The sequence below is a fragment of the Callorhinus ursinus genome, unplaced genomic scaffold, assembly GCF_003265705.2.
Source record: "Callorhinus ursinus isolate GAN/ISIS: 27379988/994484 unplaced genomic scaffold, GSC_fseal_2.0 scaffold11, whole genome shotgun sequence".
NCBI lineage: Eukaryota > Metazoa > Chordata > Mammalia > Carnivora > Otariidae > Callorhinus > Callorhinus ursinus.
In genome coordinates, this window is record NW_027397073.1 from 22,209,790 (window position 1) to 22,232,634 (window position 22,845).

The 22,845-nt window shown below is 37.8% G+C and overlaps 1 pseudogene; it reads left to right on the forward strand.

Moving 5' to 3' along the window:
* Window positions 1–4,277: 4,277 nt before the first annotated feature.
* LOC141373760 (AP-3 complex subunit sigma-1-like) overlaps window positions 4,278–22,845 on the forward strand; it is a 106,947-nt pseudogene continuing 88,379 nt past the window's right edge.

A 22,845-nucleotide genomic window follows, 5' to 3' on the forward strand; every position in this document is an offset into this window, starting at 1 on the left:
GGGCATGACGCATAGAAATTATTCCACCATTATGATTCACCTTCTCCTTCTACCACACCACATTTATAACTTCCATGGTTATTTTAACTTTGAGCTTTTATAATTTGTCAAGACAGGCAGTCTGTTTTAATGTTTGCCTACTTGCTTTTTTGGTTTCTTAGTAGCTTAGAAATAGAGTTTTAATTAAATTTCTTTTTACATTATAGACACTTAATTGCAAGGAAATATTTTGCCAAAATGTGTATTTTATTAGGGTTTGGCACTTCTATAAAAACCGACGTTCCATATAGTGACAAGAATTTGCCTTAACTTAAAATGAAAATAATCACATCTGAAAGATAGTATTTGGAGGTGTTTTTGATCTGAAGATCAAGTGCATTTCAACAATTTCTTTAAAACTATTTTTTAACATCAGAAGAAACAGGAATTTAAACAGCAATGCATGGTGAAGTTTAAGTTTTATATATCTTTATATATCTTAAATTATACACACACACACACACACACACACACCCATTTACTGGAAATGACAGCCCTCTTCAGCAAGTGTTCAGACCTACATGGAGTCCTGAAGGAAGAGAAGGATGAGACCCACCTGGGCAGATCAGCCACCACTGTGTCTGTTCAGTATTCAACTTGCCATATCAAGTTTACTTTCACAAGGTGCCTTTGGAAAACACTTCACTATTCACAATCATGAATCAACAGTCACCATCAAATGCAGGAAGTCAACTACATATTTACAAGGTATAAATTAAAGCGTACCACTTGCCCTCAATTGGTTCCCTCTATAGTGAAATTTGCCCATGATTTTGGGGGGAATTCAGATCCTTGTTTTGTTTGGGGTTTTATTTTTGGTCCTTAAAAGCCCCACATGTGAATGCAAATACCATTGCAGAGTTGGCACTTTACATAAATTTCTCGAGGGCAGAATCATATCTTATTCAAATCTTTGTACACTTATATATGGGGCACAAAATGATGTCCAGGGAAGTTCAGGAAATTATTCCATTTATAATTCTCTTTCAATTCTTCTGTAACATCAAAGAAAAATCTTGGTTTATTGTTTATTTTTAACTTGTCCAACATGCGGTAATATCATTTTTAATAAACTGAGAACAAATCTCGAGCAAAGAATCAAGAACAGGCCACAGTACCTATTTAAAATACAGTCTTAAAAATTAGTTTTTCACCTATTTTTTCTGTATGACAAGTGATGCTGGTATTGCATTTATGAGAACAAAGGCTACTTACTTGTATGTAGATTGCATCAAGAATGAAAAGTGAGTAAAGCTCAATTAGACTGGGGGATGAGTTACCTGTCCCGGAAAAGATACTACTAGAGCTCAATTCTGACACAAGACACAGAAAGATGATGGAATGGTTGAAACGGGCATTCCAGGGAAGAGAAAAATATGAGCAAAGGCATCAAGAGTGGAGAAACAGAACCTACAGTTCTGAATCATAGTTCAAAATGATAGGTCAAAGAATACGCCAAAGATTATGAACTTTACCCTAAATCTGTAGGAAGCCAGTTCAGTGTTACAAGCAGGGTGGGTGATGACCATATTTACTATTTAAAAAGATCAATCAAGGAGCAATCTGGCAAGTGGACTGGAGGGGGAAGAACAAGTAGCCCAAGAACTGAGACAGAAAATGTGTGATGGAGAAGGAGGAAGTATGTGTCCAGAGGTGCATTTGTTCTTTACTGCCATTTCAATTTTTTAATGGCTATTGTTCATGTTTTTCTATATCTTCTTGTATTTTGACATTGTATTTTTCTATAAACGTATTTCTTTACCTCAGTTTTCCAGTTAGCATACAATTGCTCCTTATATTTTGTGGCTTTATAAATCTGCTTTATGGATTTTCACAGTTGTTTTTTTTTATTTGCTTATTACAGGTTTCTTTTTTTCACCTTGATCTGTTTCACCATAGATCTGTTATATTTGGGTTTTGAAACAACATACTTTAAAAAAAATTATCGTGATTTCCTGTTCTCTACTTCATTGATTTCAGCCTTATTTTTATTATTTCTTTTTGTTTCTTTAAACGTGCTTGGTTTCTATTTTTCTGGCCTATTGAGTTGAACCTCATGTATCTCCACCAGCTCCTCTTGTTTTCTGATAATTACAGTCAGAGCTATATATTCCCTTCTCGGTGCTCTCTAGGAGCACATCACGCATTTTGCAATACACAGCTTTCATTCTATTTGGCTATAATAGTTTACAATTTCACTTTTGATTTCCTTTTTAACCCATGAGTTATTTAAAGGCATTTTATAGTTCCCATTCACATGGGAGTATTAAATGTGTTCTTTTGTTATTAATTTCTAATTTTATGGCCTGGCAAAGACCACAATGTGTATGGTACTGATTCTTTGAATTTATTGAAATTCCTCTGTGGCCTGATACATCATTGGTTTTGAAGAATGGCTCATGTTTCCCAAAGAAGAAATGTCTTCTGTTTCCTTGACAAAGTATGGTGTTTTGGATCTTCAAATGTTCTAAATGCTTGCTTTTTTTCCTTTTTAATATAACAGTTTTACTGAGATAGAATTACATGATAAAATTTCACTCTTCTAAAGTGCAAAGTTCAATGGGTTTTTTTTTCTTGAGATTTCCACTTATTTGAGAGAGAGAATGGTAATAAGCAGAGGGGGTGGCAAAGGGAGAGAGAAAAACAGACTCCCCTCTGAGCACAGAGCCTGACATGGGGCTCGATCCTGATCCCAGGACCTTGAGATCATGACCTGAGCTGAAATCAAAAGTTGGACACTTAACCAACTGAGCAACCCATGCACCCCACCATGGTTTTCAATTTATTCACAGAGTGGTGCAAACATCAGAACTCTAGGGTAGAACATTTTCCTTACCCTCAAAAGAAACCTGTATCCATTAGCAGTTGCTCCTCATTCCCTCCCACTTCCAAGCTCTAACAACTACTAATCAACTTTAAGTGTCTATAAATATTCCTATTCAGGACATTTTATATAAAGGAAATCATACAATAGGTCTTCTTTTGTGTCTGGCTTCTTTCACTTAGGATGTTTTCAAAGTTTGTCCATGTTATAGCATGTATCTGAATTTCATTTCTTTTTATTGCCAAATAATATTCCATTGTATGAGCGTTCTGCATTTTGTTGATTCATTCATCAGTTAGCAGACAGTTGGGTTGTTTCTGTATTTCAGCTCTTAAGAATTATACTGGTATGAACATTCATGAACATGTTTTTTGTGTGGACACGGGTTTTCATTTTCCTTGGGTATATATACCTTGGGTTAGAATAGCTGGATCATAAGGTAACTCCATGCTTAACTTTTTGAGGAATGGCAAAACAGTTTTCCAAAGCAGTTGCACTATTTTAAAATCTCATCAACAATATATGGGTTTCCGATTTCTCTGCATGCTAGACATTTCATTTCAGCCATCGATTGGTATGAAGTAGTATCTTACTGCAGCTTTGATCTGCATTTCACTAATGACAAATGATACATAGATACATTTTCTTTAAAGAAATTTCTGTTTAGATCCTTGGCCCATTTTTCAGTTGGGTTGTCTTTGAATTATTGAGTTTCATTAGTTCCTTACATATTTTTGATGCAACTCTCTTCATTTGCTGATATTTTCTCCCATTCTGTGGGCTTTTTATTCCCCCACTTTCTTGATGTGTTGTTTGCAGCACAAAAGTTCATGTTTTGGTATATTCTATTTTTTTTTCTTTTGTGGCTAGCATTTTCAGTTTTATATCTAGAAACCAGCATCTACTCCAAGAATTACTCGTATGTTTTATAGAATTACTCTGTTTTTATAGATTTCACTCTCACAAATGTTTTTAAAAATATGTTGGCTAGAATTTTTAAAATAAACTTTTAAAGCAATTTTAAAAGTTTCAGATTTACAGCAAAGTTGTGAAAATAACAGAGTTCCAAGACCTCACAACCAGTATCCCTATTAGTAACATCTTACATCCGTATGGTTCATTCCTTGCAATTGACAAAGCAATAATTGCAATGCTATTAAGTCCATACACTATTCAGATTTCCCTAGTTTTAACATAATTTGTTGTTGTTGTTGTTGTTCCAGGATCCTATCCAGAATTCTACATTACGTGTAGCCATCAAGTTCCCACAGGCTTCTCTTGGCTGTGGCAGTTTCTCAGACTTTCATTAATTTGGGTTACCATGACCAGTTTTGAAAAGTACTGGTCAGCTATTTTGCAAAACGTTCCTCAGCTGGGAGTTGTCTGATGTCTTCCTCATGATTTAACTGGGGTTATGGATACTGGGGAGAAAGGCCACAGGGGTGAAGTGTCATCTTCATTTGTTAAGATGAATGTTGACCACCTGGTTGAAGTAGTTGGTATTCGTCAGGTTTCTCCACTGTGCTGTTACAATTTTCCCCTTCTCCATATCGTATTCTTTGGAAGGAGGTCATTAGGAGCTTTCACTCTTAAAAGTGGGATGTTCTACTTCCTCAAGGGCAGAATATTTACATAAATTATTGGGGATACCTCAGCATAGGAGATTTGTCTATAATCTGTCTCGGAATAAAAACATTAAGGTAATGACACCTAGCTCACGCAGCACTTACGATGTGCCAAATTCTGTTCCATGATGTTTTCTCTCACATAAGTACATACACATATACATGTGTGTCTGTTTATCCCATTTTGGTTGATAATGAAAATGCAACTATCCCAGATTTGTTTCATGTTTGCCTATTAGCCCTTATCCCACATCATCATTTTCAAACTTTATCTTTGGTTAAGATTTTATTTATTTTAGAGAGAGATGGAGAAAAAGCAGGGAGGGGGGAGACAGAATCCAAAGCAGACTCTTCACTAAATGTGGAGCCTGATGCAGGGCTCAATTCCAGGACCCTGAGATCATGACCTGAGTCAAAATCAAGAGTCAGATGCTTAATTGACTGAGTAACCTAGGTACCCCTTTATCTTTACTTTTAACTGAAAAAAAAAAAGCAAAACTGGATTTTTAAATCTTATCTGAGTCTGTTTTTAAATCTGTGCCTTTACACCATTTTTACCTATTATAGTACCAATGAATTAGGATTTATTTCTACTACTTTCTGGTTTGTCTTTAAGTACAATGTTTATTACTTAGGTCAATCTTTTTTTCCTTCCTTCCTCTATTCCCCATTAGTTGTTTAAACTTATGTCTTTCATTGAATTTTTCTGATGGTTATGGTTCGCTTATTAAAGCCTATAGTTCTTTCCTGTCCAATGTCTAAATATCTTTAGTACCTATGTTTCCCTCTCTTACAGGTAAGAACTTTGATTTTTCTCCCTTTGTTCTCTACAACTCGCCTTGCCAGTTTTGATAGGACATTAAATTGTAGATTAGGTGTTGTGTATATATATTTCCTTTTAATTATTGCTTATTAAAACAAATGACATTTGTTAATACCCTTATTTATTCCTGCTTTCCATAATTATTACTTCCTTGCTGGCTAATTTATATTCTCAGTAAAGAATATGCTCTAAAAAAAGTTACTTTAGATGAGGTCTATGGGCATTAGGGTGAAAAGATTTTTGTTTTATGTTATTTAAAGTACTATTTTCTGGATAATCTGGAATCAGCTCCTTCCCCTGTCCCTCAATACCACATGATCTCATTGTCTCATTGCTTTTGAGAAATCTTATGTCCTATCTCATGCCTACGGCTTTATAGTTCGTTTGTTTTTCCTCTCTGGAAGATTGCTGTGAGAGTTCACTCTGATGTGCTTGGATATGTGGTTTTATCTTATTTGTTTATTGTGTGCTGTTTCACCCCTGAAACCATTTTTAATCTAAGGTCATGTGCCTTCTTTTAGTTCTGGAAAATATGTTTTCTTCAAAGATTACCTTTCTACAATATCTTTTTAATATTTCCTCTGGAAATCCTACTAAATGAATATTTGCTTTCTAATTTGATCTTCTATAACTCTGAAACTTTTAAAAATACTTTCTGCCTATTTATGCCAGCCCCTTAATCTGGAAAATCTCAGTATAATTTTCCAGCCCATTAATTAACTCTTTGTAGCTATTCTGCTACTTAAATTTTCTATTTAATCCCTTATTGAAATAATTACATCATTCACATCCAATATCTCTAACTGGTTCTTTAGAAACATCTGTCCTTTTATCATGTTTGTAATAAATTTCCTTATTTCCCTAAGTATATGTATTATGCTTATTCAAAGTTTCTGTTCTTTCTGCTCCATTAGCTCTGCTTTATCCACTATGTATCTTTGTTGTTGTTGTTGCCTTGTATTGTCATACTCAAATATTTTGTGACTTTTAAAAATTGTACTGTCTTATCAATATTCCTTTTACAGGGTCAGCACCCTGCAAAGGTGAAAGGAAAGGTGAAATCTAATCCTAGCCTTGTTCTTCTAACTGTGATTTGTGGGGAGGAGAGCCATCTTATACAGGTGGATTGTCTTTTGATATAATCTACTTAAACACTTCCACTCTTTTCCTGGACCCATGACATCAAATGTCATATCATCCCAGGCTCTCTTTTACCCAGAGACATTCACCTGGTGAAGACGCTATGAAGATCGTTGAAGTGAAAACAAAAGCTTTCAAAGATTATATAAACTTAGCTGATAAAGCAGTTGCAGGGGTTGAGAGGACTGACTCCAATTTTGAAAGAAGTTCCACTGTGGGTAAAATGCTATCGAACAGCATTACATGCTACAGAGAAATCATTTGTGAAAGGAAGAGTCAAGAGATGTGGTAAACTTCACTCCTTGTCTTACTTTAGAAAAACTGCCACACTACCCCAACCACGAGCAACCACCGCCACCCTCTTCAGTCACAGCAGCTATCAACACTGAGACAAGACCCTCCACCAGGAAAAACTGACTCACTGAAAGCTCGGGTGATGGTTAGCATTTTTTAGCAATACAGTATTTTTGATTAAGGTAGTATATCTTTTAAGATCCAATCCTATTGTATACCTAATAGACCCCAGTATAGTGACTTTTATATGTACTAGGAAACCAAAAAATTAATTTGACTCATTTTACTGTGATACTTTATTGGCCTGGGACCAAACTTGCAATCTCTCTGAGGTATGCCTATAGTTGTTTACTCCATTCCCCTTCTTTTTAGTGCTCTGGGAACTTGATAAATGCCAGCCAAATTCTGTACTCCTATACTGGAGTTAGACTCACTCTAGCCAAGGGAGTGCCCTGCCAGCTCATGACTTCCAGCCTGGGCTTCCCAAGGCAACCTGAGAGAGAGGCGTCATGGTGCCTGGGATGCTCCACCCAACCTATCTCCTGGGCTCCGTGTTGCCATTGCTTTCACTTAAGAAGAAACACAGACTTTAACAGCCACCTGAGATATTTCCAGTTTTGTACCACTTTTTATTAGAAGGTCCACATTTGCTCATGTGAGCTATATCCTCTCTAGCATCCACTAGGTTTGATGTGAAAGACAAAGTTAGAAGCTAGTGCTTAAACAAAAAACTCCAAAATCTATTTTTGATATAAATTTAAGTAGACGGCAAATTGATTTCAATGAAAAATATTGTTATTTTTGAGGTGGTATGGCAAAAATTGCAGAGGTAGTATAAAGATTATGAGCCAATGACAAATTATAAATATGTTAAGCAAATAACCAATCCTTGAACACAGCAGGTACTCAATAAGAAATTGTTGGGTGGGGGCGCCTGGGTGGCTCAGTCCACTAAACGTCTGTCTGCCTTTGGCTCAGGTCCTGATCTCAGGGTCCTGGGATCGAGCCCCGTGTGGGGCTCCCTGCTGGGGGGGGGGGGGAGTCTGCTTCTCCTTCTCCTTGTGTCCTTCCCCCACTGCTCATGCACACATTCTCTCTCTCTCTCTCAAATAAATAAAATCTTAAAAAAAATTATTGGATGAATGGAAGGAATGACTGATGCTTTATCAACTAATATGAAGTCATACCTCATTAGAGTTATTGTTCCTGAAGAGATGTAATGGGGAAAGCCAGAAATGAAGACAGAACCCAGAAGGGGAGATAGAGTTAAAGGTAAACTTTTCCAACCTTACAATTTTATTAAAGCCTACCCTGCCTGCAGCAATTAGGAAAAGGCAAATGTTAAAAGCTCTAACAAGCTGAAGCAAAGCCAAAGAGAACTGGGATACTGGATCATTTTTTTCATTGACCAGGGCAGCACAAAACAAATATAAAGATCTCAGCCCTGGACAGGAGCAAGGCACTCAGCACACAGAGCAACCTGCTGAGGGACCTCAGTCTTATGGCTAGCATGTCCAATATGTAGGATACTGTTATCCCTTCCCTGCAAGAAACATGAATCTGAATCGGGGGTGATTTGGGGGGATCACAAGAAATTAGAGGTGACTTAAAATCTGTAGGTTTTTTATGTGTGGGAGATGATAAATGGATGACCAGGCAGCATCAGCAGAAAATGAAAGGGAAAAAGCCTGGTGCTATAAGTGAACTTGGGAATCCTGCAGGTCCCCAGATGTCTGGAGCAGAACTCAGCTCCACCTACCGGTTTTCTTATTTCTAGGTACCATGTTATCCTTTTCAACAAAAATCTACTCATGAAATTACATATTAAAACCCCTAAACAACCAATCTATGCATATTAGAAGTTTTTTGTTTATTTGTTTTAAAGACTTTTATTTTATTTATTCATGAGAGACAGAGAGAAGGAGAGAGGCAGAGGGAGAAGCAGGCTCCCAAGGAGCAGGGAGCCCGATGCGGGACTCAATCCCAGGACCCTGGGATCATGACCTGAGCCGAAGGCAGACGCTTAACCATTTGAGCCACCCAGGTGCCCTATGCATATTAGAAGTTTTAAAGACAAGGAAGCATTCTAGCTCCAGAATATCATCTCACTCTGTACAATCAATCTCTTTCTTTCTCTCTCTCTCTCTTTTAACTGTGTTGATAAATTCATGCCTCTCACTGGTTCTATGCTTGAGTGTAGTTTCCAACTTCTGTGTTGGTAAGAACACCATACTAAATGGTGGCATATATAAGCCACTTAAAATTAGCAAGTACCCTAGCTTCTGGTGCACCGAGCAACAGGCTAATATCAGAAATTTGGTTTTCTCCCTGCCTCTGTGACCTGGGGCAATTCATCTATCTGAACCTCTGTAAAATCATCAGTAAAGGGAGGTAGATGAAGTAAGTAACCTCTGAGGTCCTTTTCAGTTTTGACATTTTTGTTTATCCATATCAAATGTTTTCTACCACATGAGCTTTATCATTAAAAAGACTAGTTTGGAGATCAGGAGTTTTGTACTGGTTCTGAAGCCTCATCCCTTCCTGGAGTCTTTGTGTTGCTGAGGTCCAAGTAGACACCTTGACCCACTGTGCTGCAGTCAAATCAGTAACAGATGTGGACACAGGCAAACACATACACACACCACATTTCAGGAGGCTGCAGCCTTAAGGAAACATGGAGTCTGAGAGCTAAGTTTTGCCAGACAGGATCCAACTCTAATCTAGGTAATCTGTTAGGCAGTATGGAAATAGCTCCCTCTTAGCTGGACAGATGAAGAACAGTGTTTTCTGGAAGAAGAGATGCGGGTGGACAAAATCTTGGGAATTTATTTCTTGTGGGGCAACACTGAAAGTTATGCTTTCTTCAATGTTTTCGAGGCAAAGGGTCAACTACATCAACCAAAGAAAAAAGGACTTAAGCACTGAATAATGAAAATATGATCTCCAGAAGTGATCCTGACAAACTAAGCGCATCCCGGGAAACTCTTACTCCATCAGGCAGTTTATACTTCAGAGCTTTTTCTTTCCTGCCAATGTAAAAGGGATTATAGTCCTAGTCCTAACCTAGTCAGGGAGAGCATAGTCTTTCCTTTACGTGGACAACCAATTAAGTTGTCAATTCCAAATTTAGACAGAACCTTGAAAGTGGCTTAATTAGAGTTAAAAGGATTGGGTTATTGAGTAAAATTTCCACTCACCATCTTACATTTTGGAAAGCTGAGAATTCCATCATCGAGCTGGCATTGTGTTAAATGAGCTGGAAAGCTGAATTAGGAATGGGAAGCTAAAGACATGACCAAAAGTGGCAAGGCAGTTCTGGCAAAAACAAATCAGAACCTGAAAACCTCTTCTGATTTAAAGACTGGCAGTTTCCTTAGTGGAGAGATTATGACAACACATAAACCACAATTCCTATTGGAGAAGTTATATAGACCATGAGCCTTGGAAACTAGTCTTTAATCCAGGCGTTTTCATGTTCTAGTTTTGTACACTAAGACAACTAAACTTCTCTTAAACTGTAAAACATGGATAGTAACAGCTACATCACATATCCTACGGTTTTAAGAATTAGAAATAATGTGAGTCAGTTGCCCAGCGCCACACAGCTGAGCGATTCAACTTCCATAGCCAATGTCTTTGTAGTTCAATGGAAAGTACAAATCAAGATTTTTTTAAATTAATATTCAAGGAGAGGTTCTTATTTAAAAAAAAAACTTGCTACAATTTTATAAAGTAAATAATTCTGCTAAAATGTGGTCTGTGGCTTATTGTTCAAGGGTAGATTTTTATAAGTGAGATTTCCTTAAAATAGGTACACACACCATGGTTCAAATAATTGATGTCCTGAGTCCTTCTGCATGAGAGACAACTTGACCTGGTGCTCAACAGGATAGGACCACCTTTCAAAAAGTTTTCAATAAATGGCTCCTGCAGAGCTAAGAATTACTTGCTCTAATGCTGGGGCGGCGGTGGGGTGCGGGGCGCAGGGAGGGAAGGATGGGTATTAACTCTGTTTCGTTTGGGTTTGACTCTTGGATTTTTTTATTTTTTAATTTAAATTCAATTAGCCAACATATAGTACATCATTAGTTTCAGCTGTAGAGTTCAATAATTCGTCAGTTGTTAGCTCTGTTTTTTCTCCAAAAAAGACTTAGAAAAATGTTAAATCTTCTGTGGTATATTTCCCAAACACTTCTCCACCCCAATAAATTGCTCCTTTCTCTGTGTTCCCATAGTGCTTTGTTCATGCCACTATCTCTGTGAAAAATACCACTGACAGCTAATGTTTATTAAGTACTCATTATGTGCCAGGCACTGTTCAAAGTGTTGACATACAATTAACCACTGAATCATCTCTATACCTAAGAGGTAGGTGCATATGATTGCTTTATAACTAAGGTGTGGAGAAGTGAAGGCGTTTTTGTCTAGAGTTCCCCATCTGGGAAGTCCTACAGCCAGGTCTGAACACAGAGCTAGTCTGTTTCTGTAGTCTACTGTCTTAGCCACATCAAGCTGTGTTGCTTCCTTGAGCTATAATATTTGAGAATCAATCCACTGCAACTATTATTTGTGTGTTCTTATGGCTGAGGCAGAATCTGGAAAAGAAGGTGATTCTGACAAGGAAGAAACAGTCATTAAGAAAACCAGAGGGTGGCCAGAGAAAACATTTTCCCCTCTATGTTTTTTTTTTAAAGGCTACACCGGGATGAGAACACAAGTCTAGAATGCCAATATGCTGATGAATTGCTTACCAATGTCGAGCACATTTGTCAACAATTCCATCCACACCTCAGTCAGGAAAGATGGCAGTTATCTAACACTGCCCATGTATCCTAAAAAGAGGACTGAGAAGAGAATGCCCTATCCAGACCCCACCTGCACTCCACTTGTTAAGACAACTTAAGGCCCCTTGGGAACTTGCTCCTGCATCCTTCTTCAGCCTCGCATTTTCCTTTTTAAATTCTACACTCCAGTCCTATTCAAATGGATTCAATCACTTGAAAATGCTCCACTCTCTTTCCTCTCTCGGCAGGTCAGGGTGTCTGCCTCTCTCTCTGCAGGAAGCACCTCATTGTCAGCCTAAGTCTTGCTCTTTATTCACAGGACTACTTGAACATCTTTGTACAGAAGCTCTTTCTTGACTCCCCTGCCCCGGTTTGGGGCTTTGCCTCTGGTTCCCATTATACTCCGTGTGGTTTCCACTGATTCCCTGCTGCCTGGTCTCCTGCCTGGAGGGTACCAGTTAAGAGCACACACTTCAGAGCTGGAATCTCAGTCCCACCACCGACTAGCCACAGAACTTTGGGCAAGTTATCTATATTCTCTGAGTCTCACCTTTTTATTTCTATAATGAAAATGGTTAACAGTACTTCTCTCCTAAGTTGGTGGTGAGGATCTAATCAGTTAATGAAAGTAAATACTTAAGAACAGTGCCTGGCACCAAGTAAACTACTTGCCTGTTATTATTAATAGCAGGTTTTCCATGAAAGCCTATCAACTCAATCCATATAGTTGGAAACCAAGATCAGAATATATGGTCACCCTGGGCTATTTTATCACTTTAGGGAAATTTGGAGATTGTGGTTCTCCAATAGATGTCAGTTCTAATCACTGATCTCAGGGTGATGCCAGGACATACTGCCCTTGCTAGGGGACATTTAAAGGGACCCACACTGAAACACTGCTATGCCTATTCATTCTTTTTCTGGCCCAGTTGCTTTCTCCCCTGAACTCAGGGTTTCAAATATCGCATCAGCATTTTCTCTGCTGACAGCATTACAAGTACAGGGATACTGCTCCTTGGGGCATCATTGGCTGCTTGTGGTAAACAGTGCTCAGTGTGCTTGCTTTAGGTCTGCAAAGAAGCCAGGGAGGAATTGGGTTTCAGGCCATGGGGCACTTCACAGAGGCAGGGGTGGGGTGTTGCCACTCCATATTAAAGTGGTAGAGCATTTACTTTTTCTCCCTGAACCTTTCTGGATGGTCCTCTTCCCTCTGAGTATTACTCTTCATTATCATCAGTTACTGATACTGAGAGCCCCTTGAAGTGCTGCCTCCTGGCCACCCCAGACCTTCAGACTGCTGAGGGAGGTGGGCAAGGCTAGGGCAGGGTCTGCCTTTGGGGACATCGCCCCATGTTTCATGTCCTATTCCCATAAACTGACCTTATATAATATGCCCACTCGTGAATGCCTCTGGCCTCGGCTCCTGGCTCCCCTGTGCTTTGGCTGTTAGTGTGTGCATTTGATCTCTCCCTTCTAGGTAGTATGATTGCTTACTCGAGATAGGTTTTCAAATAAAGAAAGAGGATATAGCACTGACCTGGGGGGCTAAGAAACTAAAATGCATTTCAGTTCTATTTTTATATTGCCGTGTGACGCTAAGCAAATCACTTCACTTTGTACGTCCTCAGCTTCCTAATCTGTAAAAATCAGTGAATTGGAATAACTTCTTTCTGGAAATTTGCTTTGAAAATTTATAATTCTGGTGAAAATTTAAGGCTTGATAGGTAGTCTGGGATAGAACTTCCTCAAATGCCTTCATCATCTCATCAGCAGCTCTCAAGAACTGGATCAATGCACAAATCTTGAATTTATGCTGGAGAGGAAGGTGTCTTATAAGGCTGGCTAAGTCCAATAGTCCCTGTCATCAACCTAAACAGGGTCCACCAGAGCAAGGGACAAGCAGAAAGAACACAACCGCCGGGTTTTTCTAATATTCCTGCTGAAGTAACTCCAATATATTTTGTAGTTCAGAAGGCCTGGGATGTAAATTAGCATGCTGCAAGTTTGAGAGTCTTTTTCATGTCTTGTATTTTATCTTTAAATATATATGTTTTTTATCCATATTTTTTGTAATAAAAATACTTGAAATTATTTAACATGAAGTAAAATTAATGCTCCAAACATATGCATTAAGTTTGGTGCCCTGGGCACTCTTCCTGTATCCTCTAATTTGAGAAGCATGGCTTTATCAACAATAATTTATGGAGTGCACATGTGCCAGGGACTACTCCAGGTACTTTGGCAAAAGGAAATTCCTTGAGCTAATAAGAAGTTTTACAGTTGGTGAAGTAGAAAAGCAGACAATATTGTTTCAATTGTGTCTTTTATCTGTAAAGTAGGAAAGAAACTCATGAGTCATGGACTTGCTAATGTAAGGATTAGATATGATGATATATATGAAAATACTTTATAAACTGACATTATATACATGATAGTTGATAGCTGTCAGATTAGCTAATGTGAACCTCCATCAGGACATTTCTCAGAACAGCAGAATAGACAGAAATTATGATTAAATTTTGGCCAGACTGCCAAGAGGTCTAGGATTAGAGAAATCCTCAGAATCTCTGAAGTCCCTTGGAGCCATATAGGAGGCTTACAGGGATGGTGTAGTCCTGGAAGGAAATGGATCATATCAAAGATCAAAACTTATCTATGCCAAACCATAACATATTTTTCTTCAAAATACAGTTAGATAAGAGCAGAGAGTAAAAACTATTATTGAATCAGTTTTCAAATGTGTTCTTCATGTCCATTGTCAGAAATTCTTGAACGAATACTTTATTAACCAGGAAGAGAATTCTACTCATAAATCTTGGCCAAATGAAGTTTTTTATTCCTTCCCCTTCTGGAAAACATGCCTTTCTTCCTCCACACTAAAAATACAATTTTAACTTTTTTTATGATATTGGATATTGTTATCTTTTTCTGTAATGCTAGTATTGAATTCAGACATGAATCCTGCATATTTAAAATTTCAATAAAATATGGCAATTTAAAACATAGCAAGCCAGTCATGGAGGCAACTATTGATATAAGTATATTAAAACTAAATATTACTTCCAAGGACAAAACTGGACTTCCTCTCAAGGAGATCCAGTTTCTGAAATCTGAGTAGGTTAAGAAAGAGTCATTTGGATTTCATTCTTTGTGTTTGAACTCATATTTGGACATGGACACCTGGGTTGGATTTCAACTCTGTGCCATTTGGAATTTATTTTCTTTATTACCTGGGATAGAGAAACACAGAGATAAGGTTTCTCTAAAGGAATAAGTGTGGCAAATGGAAGGGCAGATAAACTCAGATTGCCAGAGCCCTATAACGTTCCTCCATCCTGCCAGTAATCAATTTTTACCCTTTTTTTTTATTAATCTCTATGATAGAATGAATTTAATGGAATTAAAAAAAATTTCTCTAGCTATTTTATGTACATAAGTATGTGTATAGTTTTAGTTAAATAGTTATATATAGTTATATCCAATGTCATCACATTGGTGGCTATCACACTAACTTCAATAATGTTAAGTATTGCTCAAAAATTTTTGTTATTCTTCTTTGAGGACGGACTTTAGCATCTACTTGAAAATCACACAATTAGCCCATATAAATCTAGTCCAGTCCAACATATTGCTTTTCAAACATGATTTGGGGCATGTATAATATTTAGTCCATATACAAATGTCCCCAATTGTTTCCAAAGTGTCTATTATGGCCATTTTTTTCCCTTTCTTCCTGCTTTCATGCTATCTATGTTACTAAACCAAGATCCTATCAAAGTTAATACATTCCACTTGCTTTTTATGGCCCTTTAATCACTTTTAATGGATTAAATAAAAGCCCCCACTTTTTTTTTTTCTAACACTCAGATTTATGAAGAATCCAGACCAGTTTTGGGTTTTTTTTTTAAAAGGTATTTCACATTCTGGATTTGTATTTTTGGTTTTGATTTCTTTGGTTTTAATTTGTTTCTCTACTGCCATTCTTTTCTATAAACCCTACATTAGAACTAGAGGCCTGATTGAATTTGGGTTAATCATTGGAAGAATATGTCAGAGCAGATGTTTGCTACCTTACATGGGATAACAACATGTCTTAAAAGATCTTAGAAGATCAACATAGCTTACCATTACTAATGCCAAACTGGATCACTTGGTTAAAATAACAGGGACCAGATCTCCCTATGTCAAGAAAAATTTCCTCCCTCTGCAAATAGTAATTCATTCATTCTTTGGCACTACGTGTAAATATTGTTTCCCAACTAAGTTTCACCTAATGGTTTAAACAAACACATTTATCACTTGCCTGAACCAGTTATTACACTAGAGTTTCCTAAATAGTGATAGTCAAACTTTATAATTTTTGTGTATACTGGCTAGCATTTATCTAAAAGAAGGTAGCTTTTGCTCCTCCATCTTTTGAGTATCACTATAGACTCAAAGGTTTTTACTCAAATGATACAATTAATTATACTCATGCTTAAATTGCCCAAAATTTGGTAAGTACATGCTTAAGCAAGCTCTTGTGCTCTGCTGACAGATTTATATTCGTCTTTAAGTACTTTCTTAATTTTTGGCATATGCAGAGGTCTCAACTCACACTGTATTTCCCTGGAGATATGTGTGGTGGTTTTACAACATAGCCACAAATTCTTTGATGTCTTCCCATCAAAAGATAAACTTGAGCTCCCTTCCCCTTGAATATGAGCTGGCCTTACTGACTCACTTCTAATAGACAGAATGAAACAGAAATCATGCTCCCAAGACTTGATCATAAAAGAAAATACACAGTTTATTTCTTGGCTTTCTCTTTTTTGAGACCTATTCCTTGGGAGTCTTGAGCTACCACATAAGAATTCTAGTTATCCTGAAGCCTCCAAGGTACAGAGACAACATGGAGATAAAGAGATGTACAAGGATCCTCAGTTATTCCATCCCCCAGTTATTTGGGTCTTCCTAGCATCACTTGCCAGACATGTGAGTGAGCCTTCAAGTGATATGGATGCTAGCATCCAGGCTACAAGCTTCCCAAGCCAACAGAGTGACTCAGAGATAAACTGCCCCTGCCAAGTTCTGCCTAAATTGCAGATTCGTGAGCAATATTGATGCTGTTGTTTTGTAAGCCACTAAGTTTTGGGGTGGTTTATTGCACAGAAGTAGATAACTAGAACACTCTGAAATCAGTCAAATTTTCAAAGAGCTCTGTTTTTCTTTTAACTGGGAACTGGTTTTAGGACTAAGATTTCCATGCTGATTCTCTCATTGCTACTGGATAGTTTTGCTTTTAAGCTTTTTTCAGTGGACAGAGTAAAGGAAAATACATCGGAAAAATTATGAGTTTGTATTTTCTATTTCTAATTAAATTTGCCACTAAAAGGAGTTTTAACTACTTTTATTTCATTATCACATCTTTTGCCCTAAAACTCTTGGTTCATAGTAACACTAGTATATTTATTTATTTGCTTCATCCTACAGTAATATAGCCTACTACTAAAAGTGCTATTAACATTAATAAAATATTACTATTCACATTACTACTAATAATAAACCTACTGAGTGAATTTAAGATTTCTATGCAATTCTTTTTGCTTGTTTTTAGCATATTCCCCATGAAAAATGTACAATCATGGTACTGGGTTCAAAAATCATTTAAACTCACTCTTTTCTCTGAGTGGCTATGTTATCAATTTGATACAACTTTAGGTTTATTAGTTACACTTTGGTTCAATTTTAGGGTTTGTTTTCCTTCTTGATTATTTTTAAATATATAAACTTTGCCTGGCTTAAAAGCCAAAACTACATAAAATGGTAAACTCATCACCAGCCCTTCTATTCTATTTTCCATATTCCTTGAAGGTAAACATGTTCCTTTGTTTCCCATCTATCTTTCCTATAAATATGCACTCTTATTTTTTTCTTTACTATAGAAAAAAATGATAATCTTGACTTTTTCACTTAGCAAAATAACTTAGAATTAATTTTAAATCAGCTCCTGGAGCTCTTTACCATTCTTTTAAGGCTGTATAGTATTCAATTATGTTTATCTACAGTCATTTAATCAACCAGTCCTTTTGATGGGCATTTAAGTCACCAATCCCATGCTATTACAAAAAACTTCACAATAACTCTGTGCATGTTTTTGTGGTGGCTGTAATTGTTGTTGTTGTCCTGTTTTTGTAGAGATACATCTACAGGCTCAATTTCAAGAACTGGAATCTAGGGATCAGCTAAATACATAAAGCAAATATGAATAGACCTAAACAGAGAAATAGCAATACAGTAACAGTATGGGATTTTAATACCCCCACTTTCACCAATGGATAGACCATCCAGACAGGAAATAATAAAGGAAATAGTGGCCTTAAATGACAAGTTAGACCAGATGGACTTAACAGACTTAAACAGAACGTTCCATCCAAAAGCAATAGGATATGCATTCTTCTGAAGTGCATATGGAACATTTTCTAGGGTAAATCATATGTTAGGCCATGAAATAAATCTTAATAAATATAAGAAGACTGAAATCATAGCAAGCATCTTTTCTGACCACAATGGTATGAAGCTAGAAATCAATTACAAGAAGAGAACTGGAAAATTCAGAAATATGTAGAGATTAAAAACAACCTACTGACCAACCAATGGGTCAAAGAAGAAATTAAAATAAAAAATACCATGAGACAAATGCAAATGAAAACACAATGTACTGAAACATAAGATACAGCAAAAGGAATTCTAAGAGGGATTTTCATAGTGATAAATGCCCACCCACATCAGGAAACAGAAAATCTCAAATAAACAACCTAACTTTACACCTCAAGGAACTAGAAATAGAAGAATAAACAAAGTCCAAAGTTAGTAAAAGAAAGAAGATCAGAGCAAAGATAAATGAAATAGAGATTAAAAAACAATAGATTAGGAAAACAGAGATGGATTTTTGAAAATTGACAAACTTTTAGCTAGACCCACCCTCCCCCCAAAAAAGAAGACTCAAAATCAGAAATGAAAGAGGGACATGACAACTGATACCACACAAATATAAAGGATCATAAAGACTATTATGAACAGTTATCTATCAACAAACTTGAAATCCTAGAAGAAATGAATTCCCAGAAACATAACCTACCAAGTTTGAATCTTGAAGAAATAAAAAGCCTAAACATATAAATTATTAGTAATGAGATTGAATCAATAATTAAAAAAACCTCCCAGCAAAGGAGGGAGCTAAGATGACAGCATAACAGGAGAACCCTGGGATCGTCTCACTCCTGGAACAGAACTAGGTAACTATCACTCTGAATACTGAAGAAATCAACCTGAGGACTGACAGAACAAACTGCACAACTAGAGGGAGAGAGGAGGTGGCATCGAGGAAGGGAGGAAGTATGCAGATGTGGTTTGGGGGAGAAATGGATTGCAGGTGCTGCAGAGGGGAGGGAGCCATGGTTGCAGAGAAAGGGGAGAGAGAGAAGAATGCACAAGAGATTGCACAAGGAGAACACTTCCTTAAAGTCACTGGCTGGGAAAATGAGAGAGGCTGATTTTTGTGAGTTTTTGCAACCAGTGGAGCTTGAAGTCTGGAGTTTTAAAGTTGGAGGGCTTGGCTGGGATACAGCCCTGAGAATGCTGCCCTACTCCTGAAGAGAAGGCAAGCAAGCAACCTGGGGCGGGGGGCGGTGAGGAGGGGAGGTGGCACAATCTGAGGAACACCTAAGGGTCACAGGGGAGAGAAGGTGCACCCTTTTTGGGGTGCATCTGTGAGAGGTAGTGTTGGCAGAGATGCCTCTCTTGGGACAAAGGACCTGGTGGACACCATTTCCCTCCCCTGCCCCTCAGTATAGACACAGACCCGCCAGCAAAGGGAAGTTTGCCTTAACGCTGGCTGCCTCCCCTGCCTGCTCCAAGTCCTGCACCTCTGCACTCTGTTGTGACTGTCCTTCTCAGTCAAACCTATCTCAGTTCCAGCATGGTGAGACCCTCCCCCCAGAGGACCAGCAAGCCCCTGCCCATCCCAGGTCCCTAAAGTTTGTGGTTTTTAAAAGACAGCAGACTTGGCTGGGCTAGAGCCCAAAGGGCACTACACTGCTCCAGGCAGGCAAGCCACCTAGACACAGATAGCATGAAAACAGCAATCTGAAAAACACCTGGATGCACGAAGGGAGATTATTCGCTCTTCTGGAAGTGCTTCCCTGAGAGCAGCAAGCACAGCACGAGACCCCTCTCCAGGGACAAGGGAACTGGCTGGTGCCATTTCCCTCCCCCACCCCTCAGTATAAACCTGCTTCAATAAACAGCATAGCAGTACTGGCTTCCAGACCTGCTTCCACCAGGTCCTGACCCCCAGCGCTCTGCCAGTACTGCCCCTTCTCTGGCAGGTATGCTTCAGACCCAGGGCAGCAGGCCCTTCCTCTGAAGACCAGCAGAAACCCCTGCACACATCACCTTTCCTGACCAGAGTGTTCTACAAGGCTTCAGTTCTAATGGAAGTATCATCAGGTCTCATTTAACAAGCAGACCTAGTTAAAACTAGCCACATTCAGGCCAAGGTCCAAACACTGCCCACTGCAGGCAAGAAGAAACTCTGCACAGGACTGAACTGAGGGATAGAGCAGCCATACAAAACACAGCAGCAGAGTGCAGGAGCTCACACCAGACAACACTCCCTGAAGCACCAGGCCCTGGACACTATATGACCTCTTTCATAAAGCCATTACTCTCAGGAGCAGGAAACACAGTAGGCTCTTCTAATACACAGAAGATGACAGAGACTTAGATAAAATGCCAACATGGAGGAATTGATCCCAAATGAAGCAAGAAAAGTCACAGAGATCTAAACAGAGATAAGTAATATGCCTGATAGAGGATTTAAAGCAACAATCAAAAGGATACTCACTGGGCTTCAGAAAAAAATGGAAGACTTCAGAGTGGCCCTTACCAGAGATAAAAGAGTTACAAAACAGTGAAAAATGAAAAATGCAATAACTGAGATTTGAAACAGACTGAAGGCAATGACCACCAGGATGGAAGCAGCAGAGGAATGAATAAGTGATACAGAAGATAAAATAATGGAAAATGAGGAAGCTGAACAAAAGAGAGAAAGAAGAATTACAGAAGAGAAGAATAAACTTAGGGAACTCAGTGACTCCTTCAAATGTAATAATAATCGTACCATAGGAGTCCCAGAAGGAGAGAGAGAAAAGGGTCAGGAAATATTTTTTCAGGAAATAATAGCTGAAAACTTCCCTAATCTGGTGAAGGAAATAGGTATCCAAATCCAGCAGGCACAGAGAATTCCCATCAAAATTGACAAAAGCAGGCCAGCTCCAAGACATATTATAATAAATTTGAAAAATATAGTGATAAAAAAATCCTAAAAGCAGCAAGACAAAAGAAGTCCCTAACTTACAAGAGAAGACCCATAAGGCCAGCTGCAGATATCTCAACAGAAACTTGACAAGCCAGAAGAGAGTGGCATGATATATACAACATGCTGAATGGGAGAAATCTGCAGCCAAGAATCCTCTATCCAGCAAGGCTATCGTTCAGAATATGAGAAATAGAGTTTCCCAGACAAAAAAAAGCAAAGGAATCTGTGACCAGTAAACCAGCCCTGCAAGAAATTTTAAAAGGACTCTTTGAATGGAAAGACCAAAAGTGACAAAGACTAAAAAGGAACAGAGAAAATCTCCAGAAACAAAACAATAAAATGGCAATACATACATATCTATCAGTAATCACTCTGAATATAAATGGACTAAAAACTCCAATCAAAAGACATAAGGTGTCAAAATGGATAAAAAACAAAAACAAAAAAAACAAGACCTATCTATATATGCTGCCTACAAGAGACTCATTTTAGCCATAAAGTCACCTGCATATTGAAAATGAGGGAATGGAGAAACATTTATCATGCAAATGGATATCAAAAGAAAGCTATAGTAGCAATACTTCTATCAGACAAACTAGATTTTAAGCTGAAGACTGTAACAAGACATGAAGAAGGGCATCATATCATAATAAAGGGGACTTTCCAACAAGAAGAACCACTGTAAATATTTATGCCCCCAACATGGGAGTGAGCACCCAAATTTAAAGCAACTAATAACAAACATAAGGAAACTGGTAATAATAATAGTGGGGGACACTTAGGACAATGGACAGATCATCTAGGCAGAAAATCAAGGAAACAATGGCTTTGAATGACATACTGGACCAGATGGACTTAATAGATATATTCAGAATATTTTATCCTAAAACAGCAGAACACACATTCTTGTTAAGTACACATGGAATATTCTCCAGAATAGATCACATAGCAGTGCACAAAATAGGCCTCAACAAGTACAAAAAGATTATGATCATACCATGCATCTTTTCTGACCACAACACTATGAAACTTGAAGTCAACCACATAAAAAAATTTGGAAAGACCACAAATACTTGGAGGTTAAACCACATGCTACTAAAGAATGGATGGGTCAATCACGAAATCAAAGAAGACATAAAAAAATACATGGAGGGCACCTGGGTGGCTCAGTCATTAAGCGTCTGCCTTCGGCTCAGGTCATGATCCCAGGGTCCTGGGACTGAGTCCCACATCGGGCTCCCTGCTTGGCAGGAAGCCTGCTTCTCCCTCTCCCACTCTTCCTGCTTGTGTTCCCTCTCTCGCTGTCTGTTAAAAAATAAAAAAATCTTAAAAAAAAAGAAAGAAAAGAAAATGTTCCTAAGAATTATTATTAAAAAAAAATACATGGAAACAAATAAAAATGAAAACACAATGGTCCAAAACCTTTAGGATGTAGCAAAGGCAATCATAAGAGGGAAGTATATAGTACTACAGGCCTACCTCAAGAAGAAAAAATCTCAAATAAACAACCTAACCTTATACCTAAAGGAGCTAAAAAGAATAAAGCCTAAAGCTAGCACAAAAAGGGAAATAATAAAGATTAGAGCAGAAATAAATGATATAGAAATTAGGAAAACAATAGAACAGATCAATGAAACCAGAAGCTGGTTCTTTGAAAGAATTAATAAAATTGATAACCCTCTAGCCTGACTTATCAAAAAGAGAAATGACCCAAATAAATAAAATCACAAATGAGGAGAAATAACAACCAACACCACAAAATACAAACAGTTATAAGACAATATTATGAAAAATTAAATGTCAACAAATTGGACAGTCTCAAGAAATAGATATTCCTAGAAACATAGAAACTACCAAAACTGAAACAGGATTAAATAGAAAATTTGAACAGACTGATAACCAGCAAAGAAATTGAATCAGTAATCAAAAATATCCCAACAAACAGCAGTCCAGGA